Source organism: Alosa pseudoharengus, unplaced genomic scaffold, assembly GCF_046254945.1.
Source record: "Alosa pseudoharengus isolate Yale_2024_CS ecotype anadromous, Long Island Sound unplaced genomic scaffold, YU_APseudo_1.1 YU_APseudo_1.1_scf_21, whole genome shotgun sequence".
In the NCBI taxonomy this organism is placed as follows: Eukaryota; Metazoa; Chordata; class Actinopteri; order Clupeiformes; family Clupeidae; genus Alosa; species Alosa pseudoharengus.
Genome location: NW_027468674.1, coordinates 34,910,730 through 34,917,231, shown reverse-complemented (window position 1 = coordinate 34,917,231; position 6,502 = coordinate 34,910,730). Strand labels below are relative to the sequence as shown.

Here is a 6,502-nt window from a genome sequence, read left to right as displayed (position 1 = left end):
ATGGATTACTTGTTTTTCTACTATTCAGTAGGATACATTTATTTTAAACGATATGCCACTTGTTGCCACTGACGTTCGTGACGCAGAAACTAGAAATATTAGTTTTATTAACTATTAGTGGTACAGGCGAACGCTGTGGTCCCCAATGTCAATCTACCAATAGCATAATACAATACTGACATACGAATATTACAAGCCTATCAGATTTGGCTATACGAATCAGCTGTTGGACAACAACATACACACTTTTTTAGCAGCCGTCCGATATGGCTACCTTAGTATGGACATCGCCGAAGAGGATTGGTTTTGTGGGGTAAGTATCTTTGATATAGCCTATTATATATTTATCCCGTGTTGGTTTCGTAGACAGCGATGGTCAAATGTGTTTTGTCAATGTAACGGCAATCTTAGTTAATTAAGGTTTGCGTTCTTGGTAGGCTAATGCTTGTTGCTAGCTTGTCGAGCTAAAACTGTCTAGGTACATTGATTTTGAACAAAACGTGTACAAAACGTCTGCGATTACCTTAAAATGCAGTTGTTGTTAACACGGAACGATCTATTTTGTTACAGTGCCTGTTAACTTCCTTAAAATTGGCAGGCTGTATTGACAAGATGGCTATATAATTGGCACATACGGTAGGCTATGTGCAGTATAGAACTTTTGACGTAAGTGACAGTCTTACAAATTAAGTAGCAGTGCTTAACTTTGTCAGTGTTGCATGCATGAAGAGACATTGTAAAAAAGATTTAATTAAAACATTTAATTAACAAATATTTGATAACCAAATAAACAGAGCTGATAGTTCAAGAGGTGAACATCATTCAGGAGAATGCCACTCTAGTCATTGCTTTACCTGTTCTCACACATTGAGCACTGGCATAGGTCTGTACATGGCAGATCTTTTGCATGTACATCTACCCTTAGTACATTTTTTTTTGTAAGTGCCAGTACAGCCTCTGGACCTGGTGGCAGTGACATCCACTACACTTCGTAGCCATCTCCAGCCAACTTACACCCATGGCTTCGGCGGTGTACTGCAACCTGATCACTTGCCCGCTGAATATGTTTGTGCAAGCAGTCTTTATTTGGAGGTAAGTCCCTCTCTGAACATTTTCCTGCCTTAAAAAGTTTGGCCCTTGCAATGTTCAGTTATTTACAGTCTTCCTGTTCATACAGGTGAAGCCCGTCAGTGTTTAACAAAGGTCTGAAGATGGGGGTGAAGCTAACTCCTAGGTCTTGGAACAGACGCAAGTACTCTACAAACTAGTTTCTTAAAGCAACACCAAAGAGTTTTTTTGTACCTTAATATAATGCAACACTGTAAACAAACACCTGTGTCCAACGTGAAATGTGGAATATTTGGGTAATTTTTAGGCTTTTGAACTCTTTACTCAACTTGATGGAAAAAAAGGCTGTAGGCTAAATTAAACAAGTATGGGTGTAGAAGTAACGTTTACAGCATAATGTATGATGGTTGTTCTGTTTCTTTGAACTAACACTAATAAACGTTTTCCATACATTTTGGAATTTGTATTTCGTGCAAGTTTTATACATCCATCACGTCATGAAAAAGTCAGGTAGTAGGCTCTTTAGGCACATGGTACCTACATCATCTACAACCATGAACTGCTGCATGCCTGTAGTGGAAGTTGATAATAAGCCAATAATACCAAATATCAATAAGCCCATTTACAGCTTTAAATTGGGATAAATTCATTCAGTGTTTCTCTGGAAAGACCTTGCCTGTAAAGAGTGTTGTTGCAGAAGAGGCAGTGCAGAGATTTAATTTGAACAGCCAGGAATCAACTGCTATTCCAGACAACAGTGGCTACCACAGAGACTGCTACTGCCATTTCACAAATAAAACCAAGATACAAAGACTAGAGCCCAAAAGTGGAGAGATTTATTGAAAGAAAATGTAACCAAAGTTTGCTATCAAAGATAAAACATTAAAATGAATGTTTGTGTTAACATCAATGTTGAATTCAACTTGCCCTGTAAATGAGAAAATAAATGGCAATTAGTGGCAAATCTCATATTAGGGGACATTTTAAAGCAACACTAAAGCACTTTTCTTCTATTTGCTTTGCAAATAACAATGTCCACAGACACGGTAGAGTATGTTGCATGATTTTATGAAAGTATGATGTATTGCGACATTCCGAAGCAAGTCAAATTTGTTTCTTTTCATGCATGCAACACTGACATAAGGTTTAGCACTGCTACTTGATTTGTAACAGTCACTTACGTCAAAAGTTCTATACCGCACATATAGCCTACCGCATGTGGCAAGTAAATAGCCATCTTGTCAATACAGCCTGCCAATTTTAAGGAAGTTAACAGACACTGTAACAAAATGGATCGTTCTGTGTTAACAACAACTGCATTTTAAAGTAATCGCAGACGTCTTGTACACGGAGGAGTTCAAAATCAATGTACCTAAAGACAGTTTTAGCTCGACAAGCTAGCAACAAGCATAAGCCTACCAAGAAGGCAAACCTTAATTAACCAAGATTGCCGTTACATTGACAAAACACATTTGACCATCGCTGTCTACGAAACCAACATGGGATAAATATATAATATAGGACCTATCAAAGATACTTACCCCACAAAACCAATCCTCTTTGGCGATGTCCATGCTCAGGTAGCCATGTCGGACGGCTGCTAAAAAAGTTTGTATGTTGTTGTCCAACAGCTGATTCGTATAGCCAAATCTGATAGGCTTGTCATATTCGTATGTCAGTATCGTACTATGCTATTGGTAGATTGACATGGGCGACCACAGCGTTCGCCTAAACCACTAAGACTTAATAAAACTAATATTTCAAGTTTCTGCGTCACGAACGTCAGTGGCAACAAGTGGCATATCGCTTAAAATAAATGTATCCTACTGAATAGTAAAAAAACAAGTAGTCCATCTCTCGTTTTTCAAAATTGAACAGATATGCGGCTTCGGCCCACCGCCTACAGGCGGCTCGTGGATTTTTTCCGTTTCAATAGAGCTGCACAATCCCGCCCACAGCCAAAACGCGGTTAGGTGCCGGATGTAAACTTCCCATTCATTTGTCCCATTGACGTTTGGAAAAATCCGTATCTAAAGAGTTTTACAGCATGTCTTAGGCTAACCAGCTACGGCATAACTCATAAGCATACAACATATCATTTCGAGTGAAAAAACGAAGAGAAAATCCAAAAAAAGTCAAAGGTACAAGACTGTGTACATATTTTCATTTCCGAGCGAAGGAACTACTCATCCCATAAACCACCGGGCCTCACTGAAAAATATATAAGCAGCACGAACCAGCGCGAAATATTTCATTTCCAACCGGCGACAGCAGCGAACCCTCTCCTCCAAACAATGATATTTATATAGTGATTGTGCAGTTAATATCAGTTATTTCAGGAGTAATCGTGTAAATAATAGTGTTTTGATATTGAATTTTATATTTATCATCGTGTATTTTATATCGTGTGTGTGAAAGCGGTTAACGTTAACGGTGCTTCATAACGTTACCTGACTCATCCTATGCTGTCATCACTGCTCAGTCGGGCTGATGCATGGTCTGCTCTTGGACCACCATATTCAGTTTATTAATTTGCCGTGAATTATTACACAAAATGTTCATTAAATGCATGAAGTATTCCTAGGTTAATGATTAATATGAATCATACAGTATGAAGGCTACAGTAGCCTAGCTAATGTTAACTAGCACTGCTAGCAGCATTAACATTACAACCTCCCTGCTTAGCTAACTCACCACAACTTTGTAGGTCTTGTCCCTCATGCTGCTGACCCTTACAAAACCCACAAACTGACTCTCGGACACACAACAGTCAATAATGTGACCCGATTTAAAGTGGCTTTCACCCCTTTGGACACTCACTAAAACATAATATTCATACCTGTGTTGCAGCATGTAGGCTAATGTTAGCTGCATTATGTAATGACATACAATGTCGGAAATGCTAAAGGTTAGCCTGTCGGCTAGTGCTAGCCTACCTGAAAAGTTTGACTGTTTAAACTAACATTTACAGTGGTCAATTTGATAGTGTATTGGCCCTGACTAAGTTCGTGTGATGTATAAACCCCAATCCTTGTTGATACAAGTACCAATATTCGTCAAGAAAGTGTTTAATCACATTAAGATTTTCACCATAGGCAGTAAAAAACTCCTCCATCTTTGTCAATATTTTTCCGCTGAGAATGTTTCAAACTATGACCATAAAGGCCTTTCCACCAATCAGAGGCATCACTGTGGGATTGTGGGATTGTTCAGGATTGTGGGTAATGAAGTACTTATCCAAGAGATCGCGAATAAAAGGCATTTATCTCAAAACAAGGTTAGTGCCCCACGAACTCGTGGTGTCTATAGGAGCATATACAATCGCTTAGTACAACCGTAGCTGGTTTTAAGTCTACCACGTGCAGTTAAGTTTTTATGGCTTACACCGCAATTGTCAATGGAGAAATTGCATTGACTTTTTACATCCGGCATCGGCTGTGGGCGGGACTGTGCAGCTCTATAGACCTCTCCAGAATATATCCCGCCTCCTAGCTTCCGTATCCATCCAACTTCCGGTCGTGGATTGTCTATGGGAAATAACATGGCGTTTTGAAAGATCGTACCTGTCAAGCTCTGTAGGTGACAAAGTAGAAAAAGCTGCTGGGCAGATTGGCCTACACACTTCTGCCATCTAGTTTCCACTGGATTTTTTGATTTTCGGTGCCGTTTAAGAAATATAGTCTATAGTATATTACTTAAACGGCACCGACAATCAAAAAATCCAGTGGAAACTATATGTGTGTAGGCCAATCTGCCCACCAGCTTTTTCAACTTCGCTACCTACAGATGTTTTACCGGTATGATATTTCGAAACGCCATGTTATTTCTCATAGACAATCCACGCCCGGAAGTTGGAGTGGTGAAGTCCCGCCCCTTCCGTTTGCCTCCATGGGACCTATCTTTCAAAAAAATTTGAACGGCAGTCTATGGCGAAAAATAAATTATTTTCTGGTCCCGGTTGACTTGTGCCTTGAATTACCCATATGATGTTTGTCCATTTTAAAGACACATTTTCATGTAAAGACATTTGCAGTTTGTTTCGTAACTATTGAATTACAACATTGTGAAAGATCGTAATTCCAATGACTACAAACCCATCAGTCGCGCTAGTGACGTTAGCTCATTCACAGCCACACTAGATTGTACAAGCATACCAGCAACAGGTCTTAATTGGGCTTTCCTTGCCGAAGAAAATACCATGAGTCAGAGGATTAAACTCATCAGGTAAGTTGTATTCGTCCATAGACTGTACATTACATACTGTTAAGTGACATAGCAGGCAGCAAGATGCAACCGTTAACTAGCATAACAGCTCTTATCGTTTCATTACGTTGGTGACGTACATCGTTCGAGACGAGAGATGTAGTCCACTGAGTGGATTCGCACAAAACCAACATAACTTTTGAAGTCTATCGAACAACAGTACTTTCTTGACGTGAAAAATTATCTTTTAAATTCACACACATCATATGTGAAATTTGTGGCACAATTCAAACTGGACCAAAAAATAATTGTTATCTCTCCATTAACTCCCGTTCATAATTTTTTGAAAGATAGGTCCCATGGACCGGAAGTAGAAGGGGCGGGACTTCACCACTCTATTGATCCTTATGGCAGATAAGTCCCACCCGTGAAGCAGTGACCGATTGGGCAGAATTTCACACTTCCTGCCGTTGAATATGATTGACGCAACACTCTGGCTAATCACTGTCTCCATTAGCTTGCCATCACTTTTCAGTTGCCTTCAGTGACCTCACTAGAGTTTCATTATAAATTGTGTAACTCATTCACATAGTTTGTTTTACATTCATTTTGTAAGGTACATCGGATTTTTTTCTGTGTAGGGGAGAACGTTTTATTTAGAAGTATTGTGTGTAGCTCTGTGTTTTCTAACATAAGCTAGGTGGAAAGCTTGCTAGCGGTCTCCCCAAAGCTAACGTTAGTGACTCGCTAAGTCCTAGCAAAATGGATTCGACGGAAGTTTCAGGCGATGAACATCGTTGACCGCAATTTACAGGATTCTTTACAGTTTTTTGAAATGAGGACCTATGAGTGAACGCAGAGGGGAGACCGAGAGACTTCCTGTGAAATTAACACAGTTCGTGGGTGCTCATAGATATATACACTAGATGTCGCCTTCTGCTTCTCAGCATGCGTCAACACCGCCGCCATCTTGGTACAGGGATCTGAAGCGCTAAACTAGTTCTCCTGTATTGTCAGCGTTACCTATTTAGCGACGTTTGGCCATCCCCAGCGATAGAAAACCTTTTTAGCGATTAGCGACAAATTTGGGAACTTTCACAACGATGGCAGATCGGCTTCTTTGTTGTTGAAACGTAAGAAAATCACTTTTCTCATGGCTTTGTCATTTATGAATTCAGCTACATCTCGTTTGCCCATGGCACTGACCCATGATTATAAAAGTAACGACTGG

The 6,502-nt window shown here is 39.8% G+C and overlaps 1 long non-coding RNA gene across 1 annotated transcript; it reads left to right on the top strand.

Moving 5' to 3' along the window:
• On the top strand, window positions 1-1,266 carry LOC143138627 (uncharacterized). The gene is made up of 3 exons (XR_012990269.1): window positions 1-666; window positions 944-1,092; window positions 1,178-1,266. It is a non-coding gene; the product is annotated as an uncharacterized LOC143138627 (long non-coding RNA).
• The last annotated feature ends 5,236 nt before the right edge of the window (window positions 1,267-6,502 follow it).